This window comes from Copadichromis virginalis, linkage group LG2, assembly GCF_057382275.1.
Source record: "Copadichromis virginalis isolate Kocher_CV1m ecotype Utaka linkage group LG2, C_Virginalis_male_GT1.1, whole genome shotgun sequence".
NCBI lineage: Eukaryota > Metazoa > Chordata > Actinopteri > Cichliformes > Cichlidae > Copadichromis > Copadichromis virginalis.
Genome location: NC_140619.1, coordinates 4,722,726 through 4,746,350, shown reverse-complemented (window position 1 = coordinate 4,746,350; position 23,625 = coordinate 4,722,726). Strand labels below are relative to the sequence as shown.

The 23,625-nt window shown below is 37.7% G+C and overlaps 1 protein-coding gene across 2 annotated transcripts in view; it reads left to right on the top strand.

Annotated features, from left to right (window-relative positions):
- The window catches only part of lingo2 (leucine rich repeat and Ig domain containing 2), a 239,702-nt gene that overhangs the window by 152,943 nt on the left and 63,134 nt on the right, over positions 1 to 23,625 (top strand). For both annotated transcript variants that reach the window (XM_085468894.1, XM_085468889.1), the window contains exon 4: positions 5,192 to 5,278. The gene's annotated coding sequence lies outside the window, so the exon portion shown is untranslated. The remainder of the gene's footprint in view (positions 1 to 5,191; positions 5,279 to 23,625) is intronic.

Here is a 23,625-nt window from a genome sequence, read left to right as displayed (position 1 = left end):
CATCTTCAGTTCCCTCATTGTTTTTTTCTACCTTCAGTGGAGCAGACCAACTTCTTAATTGGCATAATAATGTGATTAATTGCTTTCTTGTCACTGGGCCCACTGCGTTTTGCACTGTAAAGAAATATAAATCAACCGTGTATTTACAAGCAATCAAATGGCCTAGATTGAAAAGAACATATAAAAGATGCCCAGCTGTGCAAAGTAATTGGTTCTGCTTTATTAACTGTATATCATTAGTTGAAAGTAAAGCCCTTTGGATTGGAAAGATGAGTTACTTTGACATGCGTTACACTTGTCAACTAAACAGTAAAATAAAACATTGTACAATAATGGGCAAGTCATCCAAATCACAATCAGATTTTATTTTGATAGCTATGTTGCAGATACCTTGAATTGGGTCCCAGCTGTTAGTGCTATAGAAAGTGACAGTGTATACAAAACAATATATTTGGGCATTATATTACACAGAAGCAACAGCATATCTTCTCTACATCTAGATTTCTGTTTTTGTGTTTTTTTATTTTTTGTGTTAACTTTAGCCTTGCATTGTCTAACACAACAATAACCGATTAGATAAATTAAAGACTCAGAAGTGAGTTTAGCAACAGTGGCTTTCCAGTTGATTTTGGACATTACCTTAATGGTGGGTGGAGGGTGTCCGTTCTCAGAAATTAAAGCCTTACATTAAAGACCATAATCTTAAAATTATTTTTACAGAAGTGCTCTCTTTGAAGGTTATTTCTGATTTATTAAATCATAGTGTGCATGCTATTCCATTCCCACCATGAGCTAGTTCTTGCTCTTAAAAATAATCCACTTGCTGATAAATACATTTGAGGTTGTCATTTATCAGTAAAATGGGAAGGCAAACAAACATCTCATTCTCCAATCTGTCCCTTACCATTTCCCATATACAAAATAAAACACCAATTATCTAGACCTGGGCATGGTAGTTAGGAACAAATGCTGATGAAGTTCTGATGTCTATAGCAGCATCCAGGTGCTCTTGCATATTAAGACATTTTATGGTCTCATAATTAAAGAGAGAAGCTAATGGCATGATCAGTGTGCATCTTGATTCCAGGTGGCAAATGGCGTGTTAATGCATCCTTGTGAATCAAAGCCAAGTTTGTTTCAAGGGAATTGCTGACAACTGTCACAGGGTCTGTGGATGACACATTGTCAATGGAAAGTTATTAAATCCACTAATGTACAATGATATACTCAAAGTGTGATTCTGAATTTAAATGATTGTGTTTGTTATAGGCAAAATGAATATACTGGCCTATAGCAAAAAAAACACAATAGAATGGATAATGGGCCTGCGTAGTTGTGCACTGGCCCTATGCAGAGCCTACACACAGTTTTGCAGGCAATTGCCTCCATGTTGTTTCTCTGTACTCTCATGAAGAGGCACTGTCACAGACGAGGGCTTGTGTTGTTTTTGGTCCTTTGGAGATTCATGGAGAAGACCAAACTTATGACAATCTTGAGATCCCTTTCCTGGTGCCTCAACATCCACTCGCATCTTACTTCAGGTGACCTCAATAGGTCACATGATAGGGTGAGTCAAAGTCTCACAGTGGTTTTACCTGAAACCACTCGCACCTTGTTTCACCTTGGCCCATGTCATAAGGCACATGTAATAATGGATCAACGGCTGTCTTGGGACAACCACCATTAGGGTTTCAATACCTGGGACTCTCCACCATGATAAGACTGCTATGACCTGGATGACTGAGAGCCTACACAGACAACTTATGACATAAAGCTAGAGTGAAACCGGGTATTAATAACCATGAAAAGTCTCTGCTGCAGCCACAGCGTGTGCTTTTCCTGATTTATCTTTGATTTTTTTTTTTTTTGCATGTTTCCTTCTAGTAGTAGTAGCTTAATTTCATTCCCTTTCCTTTCCCAGCCCACTATTCAACCAATCGGCATTTGACCTGTACACAGCCTCATCCATATTGACACACACACATAGGTATGTGTGTGTGTGTTGAAAAGGCTATTGAGTCCCAAAAGATAAATATCATTATTTAAGTAATTCAAATCTTGACTTGATGAATATAAAGTGATTTTCAGAGTTCTGTCTGTACCTGTTCCTCAAGTATCTTTAAGGATATTAAGTTCAGAACAAAAGAGCAAAACAGAACTGTGTATAAAAAAGGTTTTTTTTCTCTGAAGCTATTGTCGAAGGGTATTTAACCCTCATCCTAATGACTAGGGTATGTGTAGACCCAAGCCACAGCTTACAATGTTTGTTAGTTGTTTTGTGTGTGTTTTTTTAAATATATAAATCATTTTTCCCCTTTATTTATTTTAATTACTGTCAATGTGTTCTTAATGATATGACATCATTATGTTAGATTTCTGCTTTGATTAGTGGTTTTTAATAATGCAAATGTCATGGGGTCCCCAGGGGCTCCAGTAAAACGCACCCAATTCCACCTGTATAGTTTTAATAGTGAACTATTTATTCAGTTAATGTTTCCCATTGGCCCTATCACACAGTGCTGAGGTAGTTAGGGTACCTCTGCCAGTCATTGTAAAGAAGAAAAGCTCCATTGCTGTCATTCCTGGTGGGTGTTGGTCTCTGTCATGACAATTTTAATCACAATTCTTAAAGACAGAATTTCTAGGCTCAGTCATGAGGTGGAAGGTGGAGCATGTCAGGTGTGGTGGACTCAGGATCTTTCGCAGATGATGTAGTTCTCCTTGTTTCATCAGGCAGTGACTTGCACTGAGGCCGTTTGCAGCTGAATATGAAGTGGGTTGGATGAGAATTAGCCCTACCAAATCTGAGGCCATGGTTCTCACCCAAAAAAAAAGAATGGTGTGTGCACTCTGGATCAAGGACAAGTAGCTGCCCCAGGTGGAGGATCTTAAAATTTGTCAATCAACAAGAATAGATTGAATTGTGGATTTGTGCAGCATCTGTAGTGATGTGGACGGTGTGCTGGTCGGTTGTGGTGAAGAGAAAGCTGAGCGTCAGTGCAAAGCACTTGATTTGATCTGCACTCCGGGCCCAGCGAATGCTCGCGACGCAGGGGGAACAAATTTTGTCCGGATACCTACCTTTGCATAACACCTGGTTTGGCAGCGTGTAGCGTGGCTCCACATGCTTTCAGTGTGAACTCCAGACTGCCGACAGGTCTAGCACACAACAGCCGCTCTATCACGTGATGTATACTGCTCCGATGTGCTCAGGTCACTACCTGGGTTCTGCCATGTCACCATGAGATAGCTGAGGTGGTTTGAGTATCTGAACAGGATGCCTTCTGGATGCAATGAAAAAGAAGAGCCTTTAGTATTGTTTGAATGGTAAATGGCCTGTATTTATATAGCGCTTTACTACTCCTTAAGGACCCCAAAGCGCTTTACACATCCAGTCATCCACCCATTCACGCACACATTCAAACACTGGTGATGGCAGCTACATTGTAGCCACAGCCACCCTGGGGCGCACTGACAGAGGCGAGGCTGCCGAACACTGGCGCCACCGGGCCCTCTGACCACCACCAGTAGGCAATGGGTGAAGTGTCTTGCCCAAGGACACAACGACCGAGACTGTCCAAGCCGGGGCTCGAACCGGCAACCTTCCAATTACAAGGCGAACTCCCAACTCTTGAGCCACGATCGCCCCACTATAAAATATTAAGTTTATTGAGAGATTTAGATCAGCATCAGGCAATTAACCTTTCACTCTGGAATGTCAAAGACTAGCTCATCTGTATTATCAAGAACAGACAAGAAGAGGATTATTATGAATTCAGCAAAATCATCCTTTCAACCCATCAATATTCTGTGGCCATTGTGAGGAACTGGGTTCAGGCTTAACGAGGGGATCCAAGGGATAAATGATCAAAAAACAGGACAGCTATTGTCCTTGAACTCTTAATGGCGTACTAATAGTGCAGGGTGTCAAGAGTGATTTTAACAAGAGTGTCCTGAGTAAAACTTTTATTTAATCTCACTGCCTTTGGACTTGGAGTAGATAGCTCCCTCCTCTCTCTCTCCCTCTCTCATCACCACCACATTAGCAACTCAGACACGCCTATTGCATAATCACTATCCTTTGTGTTTCCTTCTGTAGTTTGGATAAGGGGTCTCATTATAGAAGGAAAGTAGTGAGAAGCGGCCAGTGTTCATTTTGCACCACATGCCGTTTATTAGGAACTTGGAAATTCGAAAGATTCTGAAACAGATACTTGAACAGCAATCCATGTACCCACATGCACGACACAAATCCCAACTTCCAATTTATGTACTCCATATCAAACTGAACATCATAACCAAATGCATTTTAAGAACTATATGTATATATATATATATGTGTGTGTGTGTATCTATATATATATATATATATATATATATATATATATATATACACACACACATCATTGGTATAAACGCAATTTAAAAAAATGGAAAGTAAGGTGATGACTCACAGTAATCCCAGATAATCTCATGTCTCTGACATGTAGCAGGTTACCAGCTTTTATCAAACATCTGATTTATGTGTTATTTTGCATCTAGTTAGAGAATGTAAACACAATGGATGCTGTGTGAAATGACTCAGGGTCTGACTCAGTAAATCAAGGCTTCACATTTTTCAGCATGTTAGAACAACACAATTTTTTTTTTATGTCAGTTTAAAAATACCCTGTCTTGGCTCAAAAGTATTAAATCTTTAACATTTTTGTTACAAATCCAAGAATTGTATGTGCACAACCTCATTTGGATGAATCTCCAACCTGTTCTCTCCAAGTACATGAAGTACCGATCACATAAATATGCCACAGACAGGCAAAGACAATTTTAGGAAAAACTGTGAAAGCAATGCTGTTCCTAGGAGATACAAAGCTTGAAACTGAAAATGAATGTAGATTCAGTTCTTTATATGTTGTTATATTTAGTTTTCTCACTACTGGTTAAATGATTGTTGTTGTTTTTAACCCCTACTTTCGGTTTGTGCTTTATTTTTTTCACCACTCATTGAAACATGCTGCATTATGTGACAGTTTAATAACAAAGTCCAAGGCATGATGTATCCACCATCTAATTTGACGTTTGTTGGTTTGTTTAGGGATTTTACTTTGGAAATGTTGACATTCTAGTTGCTGATTGTCACTGTGGTCATAAACTTAGCCATGATTCATGGTTATATTTCGCTATTTTTTTCTAGATAAAACAAGAAAAAAAGGGACGACCACACCAAAAGAAGAGAGAAAAGAACAGGCCATGGCTGCGGGGATGATTGCTTCTCAAAGTGGTAAGCAGCTAGCCTCAAATAGGCTCTGCATACTTTTCACTGCAACATACCTTTCTCTTTCATAGCGATTCTATCTTGATTTTCCACAGTTAATAAAATATGTAAATATGCAAGAGTGTGTTCAACTTTTCTGGCTACAGCCAACAATTTTTGGTGTAAACTTTTCACCTCAGAACTCATTTTTGATTAATTTCTTCACTAAAAATGTGAACTTGTGCATCTTTTGAATGGGATATTTGAAGAATTTGGTGGTGCGGTCTGTGAATTAAAGTTGTTCGACTGGTAAAAAACAACAACAACAACAACAACAATAACAACAGTTTCAGTTTTCAGGTTCTACAAGATTATCTGCCTATAAGTGTGATGGTTTCATTGTTATTTGATAGCCAGCATGTTGTTAAGCTAATTAATTGTATTTGTCAGCAGATTTTACTAATATGTTTTGTTTACAAGTTGTACCATATCAAGTTATTATTAATTAGTAATTTTATGCACACTGTTCATATCATATATGGTTTTGCCATACTTTCCATATCATATTTAGTTTAAGTTAACCCTTTAAAGCTGGTCGGAGCGGGCACGCTCCATTTTGCATAACTTTTTTAAAATCCCGGTAGCACTGCAACCACGTAAGCTAGCGCAATAATTTGTTTTGCATTTGAAACCAGAGCTGTTGTATCTTATGCCATCAGCTTGTCCTAAGTCACAGTTTCCTTCCACATATAGCTTTGCAAAAACTGCATAAAAAGCACTTGCAGCAACAAAAACATAATATTCCAGAAACACACTTTGCCGATCCGATCAGCTGTTTGTAACACTTCCTACATTCATCAGCACGAACTATCGCATGTCCGCCATGACCTGCCCGGAACCGGAAGTGACGTCATTTTGCGGAAATGTAGTTTTTTACCATTAGGGCCTTATGAGCCTACACTTGTGTTTGACTTTATGACTTTCTGTGTCATTTCTGGGATGCTTAGGACTCATATTGCACTGCTGGAAATAGTTTATTTTGATGCATATGCTGTTTTTTTTGCAAATTTGCATTATAGTATTTATTTTAGTTTTTCCTGCAGTATATAAAAATTGGTGTATTTCAAAAATAAAACTATGAAGACAGTTAAAATAAATTTCCTGTGGTGGGAAAGTATTTTGTGCAACTTTTTTGTATTTACAGTTTTGAGGGATAAGCCTCTTAAATTTCTCTAACTAGAAATATATATTTAAAAAAAACAACAACGATTTTCTAATTTTTTGTAGTTTATTGCACTTTTTTGCAATTTATGTAATTACTATGCACTTAATGCATACATATTATTAAAATTTGGGCTATAATTGTTGTATTGATGTATATCAACTTGAAATGCTCCCAGAAATGGCTCTACAACATGTAAAAATATAATATAAGCTCTGGTGGACTTGGTTCTATGGTAGGTCTTAAAGGGTTAAATTCACATAAGCAATGTATTATAGTAGTGACATTATAGTTTTGGTAAGATCAATAACTGAATAAAACAGTTTATTCAGTTGCATTTGCCCATGTTTCTGTCATTTGTCTCAGTGACACTGCACAGTATTGTTTGCATCAAGGTCTAGCTCAGCCTTTAACTGACCTGGCTTCCATGTGCTCTGTCCAATTTGATATCTGGCCATAACAGCTTGTGTCAACAGGAGCTTTACTTCAGGAAATCAAATTTTAGTTTTAGATTATTTTATTTCATTTTGAAGGAGAATTGGCCAACCATGAAAAAAAAAAACTTGTAAGTGGTCTTTGCAAGGTCGGGGTGACATGAGGTGTTACTGTCTACCTGCTAACATTTTGAACCTCCGCAGATGATTTTCACCCAGTCATTTCAGCTCTTTGTCATTCCCACAAACCTCTTGTTGTTCATTAGTCATCACTGCATAGAGCCCAATTTTAAATGCGACTCTACTGAGTCTTCAAATCGATATGCTTGTGCTTTGAGTAAAAAAGTATGCCATTGTCCTATTTAATGGTATTTACCCTAAAGAGCTTTGTTGGACTCTATATAGGCACTTTTAGCTTTGTGACACTAGACTTGTTTGTGTCCTACAGTTTAATTTCCTTTCTGTACTCCATGTCACCATGGCAATGTTGAGTCAGTGTCCCCTGCTACAGCCTCTCTGACCATTGAACCACAAATTAATGGTGAATAATGGCTCAATTCCCCATCAATGCTGCCAGGACAAACAGGTCAAAGCAGCAGGATATGTCCCATCTGAGAAAAAGGTTTTTCACTGTCAACCTGGGCTTTTGCTCACGCTGAGAGCATCCTTTAAATTTACAATGAGTCTGTGAATTCTTCACAGCTTCTGAGACAGCACCTATGAATCATAAATAATTTACAGTCATGGATTTCTGGTACTGTGTATTTATTTATTTTTATTTTTTTGCGGGTAGTGTAGGAAAAGTCATTCAAAGGTTATCCCTTGGCTTGTGTTCTTATTTCCATGTGTCACAAGAATGCTAAATGGTCTGTAAGTTAAGCAGTTGTTTAGTCATGCGTGCACGATAGCTATTACTATAGACTATATTTACTATACTGAATCATTGTAAGATAACATGCTGCAGTTAGACATATGAGAAATATGGCTATATAGGCAAATGTTCTTTGTGTCGATCCAATTTAGTTTATAAGGTTGTTACAGATGTGCAAAACATGAGATCCATTGTCATTAGGCTTGACCCCTTAAATTCAACTGAAAACTGATCTGTCAGTTTTACTTCTCACTACTTCATATATTATAAAGAATATTGGTTTAAGAAAGGAAGTCATTACACTTAGATTTTCACCCTTCTATTATTAACTAGTTGGTTGCATCTGAATTTCTCAAATGTGGCCCTTGCAATTGAGGCATGCAGTTCTTTTGTGTGGATGCAATATTGACTTTTATTAGCTGTAAACTGAAACATTATTGATTTCTCTTTTTCTTTCTCTTGTAGACCTAGAGAACAATGTTGCCCTTTTTAAGTCACCAGACAATAAAGATGATCCAGACAGCAATACTCCTTGTGTGTAATGCATTAGTTGAGTTTGACAGTCTATACTGATAATATCAATGCAAAAGGGGCAATAATGGCTATTTTTTTATGTATGTTTAAATCAGAGCATTCCCTTCAGTCACGTTTGCTTTGCCAGACATGTTGAGTGCCGATCCAACACTTTTTAAGCCAATTCCATTTTTCATGCTACAAAAAGATAATCTTGACAAGAGTTTTAATTTACAGCTGATTCCCCCTGCCTGTAGCAGAGCTTTTGTCAGAGTTTTTATAAGAGTATGTAAATTTGCACGTGCATGTGCATACAGTCATTTATGGCATGCACAAATACTTGTATGGCATGGCTTTGTAGGAAAATGCATCTGCAATTTTGTTTGATGAGAGAATAAGGTAGAAAGGCAGCAGACGTGATGTTGTGTGAAGAGATGGGAGTATGCAGACAGATAGTGTCATTCCCTCAGTATCACCATTAAATCTTAATCTTCTGGCCCCTCATGGGAGGAGCCAGCCATGCATGGGACTGTGTTTTGCATCTAAATCAAGATGTCTTGTTCTTTCAGAATACTTCATTGAGACAAAGTTTGATGTGTCTGTTTTCAACTTCCCATACATCTGGATTCAGCAGCTGATCATCCAGCTGTTGTTGTTTATGCTAAAGTCTTGTTAAATGCAATTGCCTCATAAACTGTAACATCTGTAATCAATTATAAAGAAAGAGGGAAACTAAAACTCCAGAGCAGAGTACTAAAGTTTTTATTCCTGGTTGGTTTCAGCACGTTGCATCATGTGGGCTCAGTACTTGTGGCACTTGATTCCACAAGCTAAAAGTAGACAATTATATATTAGATTCAGAACATCCTTTCTTTCTAATAGTGGCTTAATGCCACCTTCATCATATTTCCACGTTGATCAGTTTCGGTGGTGTACCGGAACAAACGTTGCTCATTAGACTAGTATTGTCTCGACTATTAATCATTCCAGCTTTTGTAGTAACATTCTTTCTGCTTATTCTAAACTTTGGATGAACTAACTTCACACTTTCAAATTTCTGCTCCTTTAAAAAGCTACAAGAATATTACATAGAAAATCAGTGTGGAAATCACAGAAGAGACAGGAAAACAGTCTGTAACATCATTATCATTAACATCAGATATAGTTCATGTCATCAATACATTGTAATATTGGATTGAGGTAAATGCTTTGTGCTAATAATTAAGTGGCTCATGAGATTTATTAGGCATTCACTTTAAGAAAAGCAAATTATTAGCAATACTTTGAGAATTGCAGTTATTTTGTTTTTATGTATATGTCCTTGTTGTCCTTGAAATTGTACCTATGGCTGTGGATTTGAAGGGTTTGTACTGCATATAACCTTTGCATAAGCCTATGAACATTCCCAAGGTGGGTGATTGTGACTAATTCCTTTCTGTCATAAAAAGGAGATTTTAAATGCAGCAACTAGCCTTTATTATAAAGGGTACTGTTTCCACACATCTCAGCAGGAAGTGGCTTATAGGTCTTTATTACCTCCCTTTAGGACCATCTTCTCATTTAGGATAAGAAGTTAGCCTTAGTTGGGACATGCATTTCAGGATGTCTTCAGGGTTACTCTTAAACATACTTACCTGCCACATTTCCAGGTGACAGGAGAACTCGGATGATCTGATATCCTCGTGTTGGTGTTGTTCCCAGACCATCATGAAAATGTTGTTCCAGGTTCAACATTGCAAGTGACCAATCACATTGTTGCGACGTTATTCTTTTGTGCGCCAAGCCATTGCGCCATGCATTTATGAAATTCCAATGTTGCAAGGACAATATCAATTCTGCTTACTGTTTATTAAAGGGTTAGGGTTAGGGTCAGGGTCCGTTGATCGGCGGACAGAGGCGGTTTCACGCAGCTTTAGAACAGTTTTTTGTTTTACGCCGCTTTTTCCCGAAGTCGCAAAAGTATGACGTCACAACATTCTGATTGATTACTTGCAATGTTGATCCTGGAACAACATTTAGTATGATGATCTGGGAACAACACCAACACGAGGATATCAGATCAACCGGAGAACTCTGGTGGAGCTTTTATATTCAAGTGACACAAAAAAATGAGTGTTTATTCATTGGTATTAAAGAATCTGGTGGTGACATTTGGGGATAGAGGACATGATTTGTGTTCTTTTTTTGTGTTCTCATTGTTTTCTTTCTCCAACAAAGTAGTAAATTTTCCCCAACATCAATTTCGATATGGTATTATTAGATCTGGCTGCACACTTTCAGATATGAAAGTGAAACATAATCTTTGTGAAAGAGGAAGGCTTCAATAGCACATTGACACTTAATGGAAAGCCTGGCTGCTGTTTCAAAGGGAGAACACAGCAAGGAGACTGGTTTGGAGAGCTAAAACTGTTTACTGCAGACAGGGATAAACCAGCAAGCATGCTCAATTCCTTTTACTACACCAACTTCTGATTTATTCTGGATAATGTTTCCCCTTTTCTTTCTCGTAGTTTCATCTTCTTTTCATTTGTGGACAATGTAATTTATTGAATTATGTGTGTGAGACAGTATATCGGAAACAGGAAAACACATGAGCTGCCTTGAAACGTCAATGATGACTTTAGACTTTTAGAATTTCTATTGTAAGTAGATAGCCTCTTAAAGCCTAAAAATGACACCTAACTCAAGAAATGAGCCAGTGTTGTGTCTATGCATAACAGACATAGCCAAGAACCTACTAGCTCGTACTAACCTTGAATTGTTTAGATAGCCTGTTGCCATGAAATATTAAGATGGTACGGTAGGATAGCACATTTTTTCTTAACCTTGTATAAAGGAAAAATGAGTAACTGGATTGTTAATTAAATTTATTAAAGATAATTAATGTAAGCTATGAAAACCTATATGTCAAAAAATAAATTTTGTGCCACCAGTACTTCTGGAGCCTACATGACATCTTTGAGTTAATGGATTTGCCATTTTTGAAATACACCTGTTATTTCTTATTGTTTAGTATGGCTAACCTTCCATTATCCTCTGACACTGTCCTCCAAATGCTATTATGTGGGTGATTAGGGAAATGCCAGCAGTGATCAGAATTTTTGGCCTTGATTAGAGAATATTCACCCTTTTTGTTACTGTCAAGAATGATCAAGAGGAGACAACTTTTGCTAAGTGAGTGAACGTGACTGGGAGTGTCATCATCATCTCTTTAACACAGCAGCCCCCGCATCTGTGTGAGAACATATTAACATGCTGGCACACTGTCATCCCCAGTGTCCTACTTAGACCAGATGGGCCTTATTCAGGTCTTTCAAAAAACACAGGCATGAAGGGATCTTAAATGTCAGCCTCAATATCACTAAAGCCATAATTAAGAATGCACCAGCAGAAGGACATGCACTTCTGTGGCCTAACTAGACAGACAGACTGTGCCATATCAAAAATCTAATTAATTAATTAAAAGAAATAATTACGGGGTGAACTGTCAAAAACTCCAAACAGTTTAGCATCAAAAGACTATGCAAAAAGTCATATCTGTATGTAGAATATCAGTGTCACCATTCTAACAGAAATCAGAGGGTCAAAAATCAGTGCCATCAAAAAGTATTTTCCCCCTTCTTGATTTCTTACCTCTAACATATTTATCACACAAATCTTTTATATATTATCAAAAATATTTTAATATTAAGCAGAGATGACCTCATTAAAAACAATGTGTAAGGTAAAAAAAAAATAATAATAATAAACCTACCTGGCCCGATTTGAAAAAGTAATTGCCCCCTAAGCCTAATAACTGGATATGCCAACAGCAAAAACTGCAATCAAGCATTTGAGATAACTCGCAATGGCTCTTTCACATCGCTGTGGAGGAATTTTGGCCCACTCTTCTTTGCAGAATTGCTTTAATTCAGCCACACTGGAGAGTATTTGAGAATGAACTGCCTCTTTAACATAATGCCAGCCTCTGTGTTCCTGAGATTGTGATGAATCTTCTTTTTTTCAATGCCCTGTTGTGCCAAACACATTTGCTTTGCCAAAAAAACGCTCTACAAACTCTCTATAGGCTCCTTTGGTTTGTCAACTTCTTTTTATGCGTTGTTTTTGTTCATGTTATTGTTTTCCTTTCTACTATTATTTTTTTTGCATAAATGTATGTATTGTGTCACAGGGTCATGAGTAATCAAGCCCCACATTATCTTAAAGATATATAGTATCAATCACATTAATAGACCGCTAGCACTTAGACTGCCCGCTTACTTGTGGTGCCTCGTATACTTAAAAGTAGGCTTTCAGCCCCCTCTTCTGTGGAACCAGCTCCCAGTTTTCTGCCTTTAAGATTTGGCTTAAAACTTTCCTTTTTGCTAAAACATGGTTGAGGTTAGATCAGGTGACCCTGAACCCTCCCTTGGTAATGCTGCAGTAGGCTCAGGCTTCTGGGGACTTCCCATTATACACTGAGTGTTTCTTCTTCACTCACCTTTTTCACTCACTATATGTTTATACACCACTCTATATTTAATCATTCATTATTATGAATCTCTGGCTCTCTTCCACAGTGTGTCTTTTATCCTGTCTTCCTCCCTCATCCCCGACTGGTCACGGCAGATGGCCGTCCCTCCCTGAGCCTGGTTCTGCTGGGGGTTTCTTCTTGTTAAAAAGGAGTTTTTCCTTCCCATTGTTGCCAACTGCTTTCTCAAAGGGGGTCATTTAATGTTTTGAGTTTTCCCCCTCCATTATTGTAGGGTTATTACTTACAATATGAAGTGCCTTGAGGTGACTACTGTTGTGATTTGGCACTAAATAAATAAAATTGATTTGAAATTGAATTGGATTAATAATGCCAACAAAAGAGGATGAGCACAACAACATAAACACATCTTAATCTGATTTAAATCCAGACTTTAAGTAGCCATCCCAAAACCATCATTTTGGTTTTTTTTTTTGAGCCATTCAGAGGTGGACTTACTGGTGTGTTTTGCAGCGTAACGCGAATGTCCTTGAGCTTTAGGGTGCAAAACTGATGGTCAGACATTATCTTTCAGGATTTTTTGGTAGAGTGCACAATTCATGGTTCAATCAATTATGACACCGATGACTGATAGATGTCATTGATTTTATTTCTCTTCTGTTTCTGTAGATTATGGAATAATGGTTGTTTTTTTAGCTCTGTACTTCACTTTGTCAGATAGGTCTATTTAACAGATATTTTGGGGTCAGCATGTAATGCATTGACTGTTAACCAGGCCTTGGTGTGGCTAGTTAATTGAACTCAGTTTTCTAAATAATGTTAATCACAATTAAATTTTGATTTAGGAGGGTTATTATTTCAAACAGGGCCATGTAGGTTTGAATAGCTTTTTTTGCTTTAATAAATGATTTGAAAACCGCATTTTGTGTGTACTCGGTGTATCTTTGTCAACTATTAAAATTTGCACTCACCTTTTTGTTTTTATGATTAAAAGGCAGCCCATTAACTGGACTGTAACACTTTTGCAGGACCTTTTTTCATATCTTATAATAATTTATTCTAAAATAACTTGATTGATGCAGTTATTTGACAACATAAAGATTCTCAGATGCTCCCAATATGTCATGATAGTAATGGCACCTCTGAGCATAGTTATTAATTGTAGACCATGTTATATCACACATGGTCTACATGGCATTATGGGTGCCATGAAAATGGCACCCATAATGCAGGTGCCATTTTCATGGGTGCCTTTTTATCATCAGTAATTTATGTATTCAGGCATTGAAGTAATTCTCCAGTGGTCCACCACTAACTGTGGTAACCAGCCAATTTGTAGTGCATCTGTTCAGCCTCCATAAGTGTAAACTCATATGCAGCATGAAGGGATTCTAGGCTCAAAATAAGATGATAGGGAGTTCTAACCTTTGAAGACAGCAGAGGTCAATAAAAGCATAAAGAATGTAGGTCTTAATTAGATGGTGCTGAACCTTTGTCCTGTCACAAAGCCCACAATTACTACATACTGCTGCTATATAGTACATACAACAAACACAAAACAGGGTTTCTTTGTTTGCTTTGGTTTCTCCAGAGGAAATGCAAGGCTTTTAGCTTTCAGCCCAACTGTGAGCAACTATCATAAACTTCAATTTGATGTTTAATTTATGTGTGCTTTACAATTTATGGAGGCCATGATCTTTCTCTGGCTTTCACTTTCTCTCTCTCTCTCCACACACACACACACACACACACACACACACACACACACACATTATATATATATATATATATATATATATATATATATATATATATATATATATGCACACATACACATATATGCCCCACCTAATCACGACAATATTTACCTCAAGGTGCTTTATATTGTAGGGTAAAGAACCTACAATAATAGAGTTCAGCTTAGTTCTGCCAGAGAAACCTCTGGCAGAACTAAGCTGAGGGAGACACAGCCATCTGCAGTGGAGGAGGAAGAAAGGATAAAATAGACTATGGAAGAAAGCCAAAGGTTCATCATAACTAATGATTAAATCTATCTGTCTAAGGATCGATTGATTGACTGTTATGCACAAGATACACATATACTGTATGTGGTTCAAAAATATATGTCCCGTTTTTTTGTTTTTTTTTGCCTGTCCCATTTGGTTCTTTAGCCGTCAGAATTGTTGTCTGAAGACCAATAAGGATACCCAGTGGATTTATTTTGCCAAATGGATCATCGTGGCATTGCCGTATTGGTCCATTTGATCGACCTTTGTTTTTATTATTTATTTTCTTTTATTTTCAGTTGTTACAGACGGGACAGACATGAGTGAGGGATAGGAAAGGGAGAAAGAAAGAGGAAGGAAAAGAAAAACAGCAGGGGAGAGGGGCAGTGAGAAAGGGGGGAAAAAAATAAAAATAAAATAAAATCTCCTGGATCACCTGTTGAGAGAGAAAGAATAGAAAACAAGCAAAAAAACCCAAATCAACATACTAAACACAACACCATCGCATTAATCTAGCTAAGTTTAAACAGCAGTAAATACTAAATATTCAGTGTTGTTGTGCAGCACGCAGGACAGACAGCGCACAATGTGCTTTGAAGTAGCAGCCAAGAAAGGTGTAATGTAAGTCTACGAACAGTGAACACGCATGTGCACACCTGTGTGGATCAGCGCGCTTGTATTCAAATGGTTTCCACATGTAATGGTCTGCAAGAGGATGTAGAGAGCCATAGCCCCGTCCCCCAGGGCATGAAGCAGGCATGGAGGAGATCCAGGCCCCAGACATCTAGAGGCCCCAGAGTGCGAGAGCCCAAGGAGGACCACCGGAGGGGCATCTGTGCCACCCTTATGGGAAGGGCTGCGGATCCCCAGAAGAGGCGTCACCCAGTAGCCACCGAGCAGAAGCTAGAGGGGGCTGCACCGGCAGTCAATGTTTATTAAAGAAAAATCTAGAGAATAATCTAATCAATAATCTGATCAATGTTTTTTTTTTTTATTTAGGGATTTAAAAAAATTAGTTTATTATAAAGTATTCTAAATGAGGTAACAATCTATCCCTAAAAAGATCTACATTAATCATATGTGTGCATTCAAATGTTTCTCCCTGTTTGCTACAGTGGAACATAATCAGGCCTTAGAAGGTGGATGGGAGTAATAACATTCATGACATTGCTGTCTACAATGGCCACGAGGACCATGTTTATGTTCCTTTAGATTTCAACCTTTACTGTGCAGTGATGCAGCTCTAACTTGCTGAATAATATGCACTAAGCTGAGGCAACTGAGGGCTAAATCCATGCCTCAAAATATGGCTTGGATCAGCAAGTGTGACTGGGAAGAATAGCCCAGATTTGAAGAGGGGGAAATGCAGGGAAAATAAATATTTCATGGAACATTTTCTCACAACGCAGTTGAAAGGGAGTGGGGATACAGATCAATAGTAGTAAGAGATCTGGCTATATACAGATAGGATTACTGAGAGAGGGTAAACTAGCTTCAGTTAGCAGTTGTACCGGCTGCAAATTCTGAGTTAGGAGCACAGGTAGAGTATTGGCTTTTGATGATAACACAAACTGAAATGCATTCTGTTTCTGAAAGATATTATAATGCTCCCTGGACAGGACTGTAATTTACAGGGAAGAAGAAGATGTGTACCCTGGACCCTTAACTGTTTATACCCCAAATACTAAAATGACACTAATGACACTAAAGCAGAAGGGAAGCCACACCGTAGGACCACATGGATCTTCCATCTTCCCCTCCGCTCTCCTCTCTCTGATATTCAAACTGGTTCACATAGTCATTCAGCTGAACTCAGCAGAAACCCAGCAGCCCAAATACATAGACAAAAAATAGGGTGTGTGATGGTTTCAGAAAGATAAATCAATCAATAGATAAAATAGGTTAAGCTAGCTATTGTTGCCAGTATTTTAATAAGCTTCTGCTGAAACCAATGACTGTGTATCTTAATTTGGCTAAATATGAATTGGGGAATTCATTGTATCCTGCAGATTTGCTGTTTAGTTATATTTTTTTAGTTTCATGGTATTTTTGCTATATTTTGCTGTTAGACATATTGTTGCTACCAAAGCTATTTTAGGACAAGATATATATATGCTCATGAGTTTTTTTGTTTGTTTTTTGGGCATAATGTTGATTCCACTTTTATGTTAGGGTTTCACCAGCAAAAGAGTCACACTGTAGCTCTTGAATAAATCCAGCACAGGTGATTACAGTATGCCTGAGTGAAAATTTTGATAAGTAAATGGCTAGCGAGGCAGCCGGAATGAAACAAACAAACGTATGTCATGCACGAAATTAGACTCAGGGTAGCAATATTGCAGTTAACAAGCTTACTGACACTTTGAATAAGGTGATTGAAAGGGAGGCAGTTTCCTGGCCAGGGGTACTGGAGCGTCAACCTTCAGTTTCACGCATCCTATAGCCTCTATTCAAGAACTACATGAACCCGCACTGAAGGTGAGAGAGGGACCTCTGCTTCACTGAAGCTGCTCAGTATCCAAATGAAATTACTGTACTGAATACTGAATACTGAACATCCTGGAGTCAAATGGATGTTACTGGGTCTTTTAAACTGCAGGATTCCTGGAAATAATTTGTCCGTGTTGCAGCCACCTATTTGTATTCCATCCTGCTTTTCAGAACTATACCTAGGCTAAATCTTCTGACCACATTGAAAGTTATGCTCTGAGGAAGTTACCACTTAGGAAAAGTGACAGTTGTCCCAGCCCACACAGCAACATTTGTATCTTGATATATTCAAACTCTGTTCCTGCTCATTAACATTTTTGGCTCAAAAAATAAATTAGGCTGAAAACTCAAACTAGGGTGGCATAATCATCATGTTTATGTTTTGGTTTTTGACTGCAGGAAATACATTCAGTTTACTATAAAACAAGCATCAACATGTAGGGGTTATAAAACCTAATGCTAATTTCAATGTCCCTCTGCAGAAATAATGATTGTAGGCCAACTTCTGACATATCAGTAGTTTTGCTGATCCCTGTCACTGATTGTGATTGTGACTGAAAGGTATCATATGTTCTATCCACTACTACTGCCCTTGAGAAAGGGTCTGAAATCCTGAATCGGGCACTGCACTCTGGCTGACCCTGAATGTGTATCTGCCTGATGAAATATATATTCATTTCTATGAATAATCTGGGAAAGCTATGCAAAGAGGTTGAACTATACCACAGACAGATATGATGAATACATTGTTATATGAAGAGCCTATGCACACTTTGATCTCACTCACTGCCTGCAAATGCTGTACTGTGCTCTGCCTTGATAAATGACCCACTACTGGAATATTGTAATATTGCACTTTTAGAACCTCCCTCTTCCACCATTGCATTTTACATGCTGCGCCCTCTTTGTAGATAGACTTCATCTTCCATTTACAGGGAATGTATGATGCAGGTGCTCATAAGACTACATTTTATGTGTTCAATTGGGAGTCGAATGGTCTTGAGTGATGGGCTTGGTAAGGGAAAGGACTTCATTTTAACGCCTGACTGAAGGTGAACCTGACCTCCTGTGTGGGCTGGAAAGACAGTAAAACTCTGAGCAGTGTAGCATTAGCATACACAGAGAGTTCAGAGGCTCTGAGGGGTCATTACCCCAAGGAGATGGGCTAGGAACACTGCCAGGGTGAGGTCATTATCAGTTTGTTGGTACAGGTGATTATGGTTTACTCTGCCATAAAAATCACACAGCCCACTATTTGAACTATGTTTAGCTCCACTAAATGGCCCCTGCTGAAATGACAGATATAATGTTTATGAGTGACTTATTTATTTCCAAATACAGTTCACTGAAATCAGTTATCCTAAAGGCACACACCAGGTTTATTCTGTTTAATTTTGTTTTAGAATAAAGTAATAAAGAGTAATGAAATCCATAACAGCTATACTTTCAATAGTGTAATGAAGGGGAAAATATGAAACAAAAGAACTATCCTTGGGAATAAACAGACACAAATGTGGCATTTAAAAACTGTGTTGTAAACGAGGAATAGCATTCGTAAAAAGGTGTGAGGAAATTCATTTTTCAGCTTGAGTAGGATCACAAACAGCACAGTAATTGACGTGTGTTTGAATTTTCTAGCTAAAATCAGTTAAAGTATAATGGCATGGGATTTGTAATGATGTTCCAAGCTTATTATCTCATCTCCAAACAACTGAGCCTCATTAGCAGTTCCATTATAATTAGGACACTAAGGCCTGGAAATGGCAAGAGTGGTGTCAAACAAACTGCTCCAGACACTGCTTTGAGGATTTCTCTGTTAACATGTTGAAAAGTACCTTAAGGGTTAATCACTGGGTAAGGATATGATTGGATATGAGTGGATATGATTGTTTAATATGTTCTCAATATTTTCAATGTTGCTTCATATGTAAGTAGCTTTCGTAATGAAGTTTGGAGGATTCAGCATATTTATTGTAACATCTAAAGTAACTTCTAGTAAAATTTCTTTATTGCTTCTTTATTTCATTCATATTTTAAGAAGAAGTGTCAGGTGTGTGAATGCAGCAAAATAAGAATACATTGTATTTAAAGTGACCATAGAGCTTATTTATATTCATCTTTTTTTTTTTAATGCAACTGGATAATTGGTATTGTCAACATTGTTTTTACAAACATGTAGAAGTACTATAATGCAAGTAGGAAGGATCTTTGATGGCACTGCTTACATTCTACAGCTGCACACTGAAGATTACTAATTATTACCTCATAGTGTAGAGGAATGATTGCACACTGAACATAACCCTCCTGGCAAGCAACGTGAAATCCACTTCCACTTGGATCTATCTCAAAGTTAGAAAGAATGAAATGAAATGATGAGCCTGTCTCTAGCTTGTATCAAATATTGTTGTATATTTTCAGCTCTGTGTATAACCTTTAACAGTGTGCATGTGCAATTCCTTAACATAACCAATTTTATTCACCAACAAACCGAGCATCTTTCACTTCTGACTGCATCCATATTTCCTCAAGGACTAACTAGTTTAGTCACTAGTAAGAAGTCTTATCCTTAAAGTTGTCTTCTTGAGTCTTGTTTTAATTATCTTTAAAGTTCTTTGCACCTCTGGAGAGCAGATACAGGCCTGGGGCACCGCCTAAGCCATTGTGTGGAGGATGCATAACCTCCCCCTCCTTCGTTTATGCTTAGAGCCTGCCAAGGTTTTCTTATTTTCCTGCTGGGGTGCTTAGGTTGCTCCAACTGTGCTTGGGTCAAACATCATGCAGACTTTTTGGCACTAACACTCTAAGGTGACCCAGTGATTAAAATGTGATCATGAAGCAGCCGGGTTAACTTTTTTTGACTTTAACAATAGAGTATGTTTATTTTCAAAACATTGTAAAGGAAGTAATTAACTTTTAATTTTTGCCCTAGCGCAATTAACACTTATATTTCTCCTTTAATAACCCACCTACGTAATTCTAAGTGAAAAATGATCTGATTTAACATAATTAGCAAGCTTGAGTAAGTTTAAATGCTAAGAAAGCCTTCCTGACACATCCCTGTGTGTGCCTGTCATGAAAGATCTTGCTCAGATCAGTGGGTTTTGTTATTTAGCTGCCTAACAGATGGCTGATGTATGCTAGGCATCTTCAGGCTATCAAAGCTGTACCATGGTTTGAAAATTATCTGTAGCTACTTCCCAGAAGAGCTCTGACTTGTTTAAAATGTGAATACATTTTACACAATTTTTATGATTGTTACATTAACACCCAACAGGCACTTAGTCAATTAATGTTATATATTTTCATTTTATTTATTTTTTCTGACACTAAAATTGACACAGTGAGTCATTATGGTGCAGATCAAAAGCACCTTTTTTATAAAGAAAAACACACCCCAGAGCAGGACCTTAGTTACTGAACACCAAAGGAAATTACGCTGTGTTAACTGAAAAATGGAGCTGACTTGAAATCGGGATAGTCCCCTTTTAACTTACTTCTGTATTTCAGATTCAAGGAAGTTTTCTCTGCAAATCTTGAGATCTATAGATCTTGTGTACCAACTAAGTTAAACATGCTCATTTAGGAACCCCCAGTGGTCCCTCTGTTTTTAAAGAGAATGATAATATTTAAAAAGAAACAAAATCATTATTGTAAATTTTTATTAACTATCACAACTGTAGATATGTCTTTTTGCATAGAAATCTGGTAAAGAAAACAATGACATTCTTTCATCATTGATCATATGGACTCCATACATGATCTATGTATATCTATTTAACTATTTAAATTACATTATGTCAAAAGTAATAATAAAACAAATAGGGTGCAGATTTTAACCGGTCAAGTGACCATGATAGGGCAGCAGTGGCGAATGGAGATAGAGGGCTTCCAGCATACGTTAACATCCAGCCTGATGATGAATATCTTGATAATGCAGCCTACCTGCTCTCCTCCCTCAGATATTGTGCTGACAGCAGGAAGACGTGTGTGCCAGTTAAAGTAGTCTGAACGAATCCAGTGACAAAGCAATATATTATTTTATTTATCTTACTTCCCCTGCATCTCATTGCTGCTATTCATTACCCATGTGACAGCCCACACCATGGGTGTACATTGATATGTGGGGAAATGTGTTGTAAAGTGTGGGGGGATGTTCCAAGCCAGACATTTCCATTCATTGTAAAGAGAAATCTTATCACATTGGAGGTAATAGAGAAGAGAAGGAAACATGAAGAAGAAAATGCATTCTGTGTCCTCCTGTATTGATTTAAAATAATTAGTTGTACCCAAGCACAATGTCATTGTCTATGTAAGGCTCTAGCTTGACAGTGACATTTCAAGTGCATTAAATCACTCTCAAGTCTAGAGTAATCCACATCAAAAGAGCAGACGTTCATTGGCGAGTGGTTTCTGAAAAGAAATGGAACAGGTCGTACCTCATTTCACATTTTACAGAATAGTTATTTAACCCTATGTGCAACCTGCTGATTGTTGCATTTATGTGTGGAAAAACATGTAGATATGGGCAGATTATCACTGAAGATTGTGAATGTATTTTTGTGGCTTTCTCAGTATCTCTGAAGGAAGCACCAATTTATCTCCTATGTAGTTTGCTCCTTATCTGGTGTCACTGATTAAATTCTGACTGTCATCACTTGGTCATTAAACAGTAATTTATTTAAAAAGAATCACTCTTCAGCAGTTACTCAACAATCATTCTCTGCCAGCCGAACGAGGACTCATCACAATATTCTATCACCAAAAATTAGCCTATCGGATTTGCATGAATGTGCAAATCTTGCATGACTGACCCCTTAGTAAAGCCCAACCTCCAGTTATAGATTAAACAATGCTTACAATTTTGTCTTTTTACTCCTTTTGAAAAGATAATGAGTTCTGCGGCTTTTTGGCACTGTTGACTATAATCCATTCCCCTGAAAATGAAGGCCTTTGTAGCATATCTCGATGTTTTTAGCTGTATTTAAAAAAAAGGAAACAAGAAAATGGAAAATCAGGAAAGAAGCCCAAGTTGACCTTGTGCTTTGTCACTGCAACCAGTTGTTGTTTATCTTTTATGTATTCAGAAGGATTGAATGGATTGTTTAAGGGATTATCAGCCATCCACATGGACCAACTATGAATGCAGACTGTGAAAATTTGTCCTTCCAGCCAAATTGGAAGTGTAAAACAGTAACAGATTACCAGTGACTGTGGCTCTCACAAGGTTCTGGGCGTACTAAAGCAAGAAGTAACACTAGACTAGCAATGAAGGCAAAAAGCCAAAAAAAAACCCCAACCTACAAATCATTTTCTATAAAAACTTAGTATGCATAAAACACACAAAAACTACAATGATAGATAAATACAGTGAGAGCTAACATTGCATTTCTCAGGTAGTGACATTTTTTCCACCATTATTTGAGATTTCATGCACATCTGTGGTTTCAACATGTGTGAATGAGTAAGAAGAGGAAGGAGGGTGGAGGGAGAAGAGGGTAAAGACCGTGAATGCTGCTTTGCTTTGGACAAAGACATAGCCCTTTGCAGATGTCTTGTTAAAGCTGCAGAAGATGAGTCAGAGAGCAGTCCCCTAACAGAAGCCCTTGTTGTTCGGGGTCTAGTCTGGTTTCATCTTGTCTGCCTTCCTCAGGGCAAGTCTAAAAAAGAGTGAAGCACAGGAAGCCTTCTCCAAGTCATCATCTTGACATTTTCCCCTCTATTAAATTACCTGAAAGCTACACAGTAATTTTCTGTCCCAAGATACTATCCCATTTGAAACTCTGTGTTAACTAAAGTACAATATAAATTCTTCTTTTTTTTCAAAGTTTACTTTACTTCAGACATAGCTGTTTTTACTCATATATAAACACCAGTGATTGTGATTGCTTATATGCACATATTAAATAGATACAGCTGCACTCCAGCTGCAATGGAACATTCCAAGTGGAAAAAGTCATATAAGACGACCGCCTAAATGGAGGGAAATTTTGATCAACAGTCACTGTGAAAGCAAAGTAATGATCAGATCACAGTGACAGTTCCATCGTTTCTTTAGCCCTCGGCATTAATTATTAATGGAGCATGAACAGGTTTAGAGAGACACAGCAATGCTTCATTTACCAGAAATTACTACAATACTGAGCAAATAGTTTTTCATTGCATCATATTCTCTAATGCATTGATGTAGTTTTGTTATGCAATGTATCTTTTTCTTGCAGAAAAATAGGATTATATAATTCATACAAAAACGGTTACACAAACAAAAACAATATAGTGAGAACATTTAAAAAATTTAAATTTTGAGGTATTTTGAATTTATTACATCAACTGAAGTCGGCCTCTGAAGTGTAACTTCCCATTTTATGGG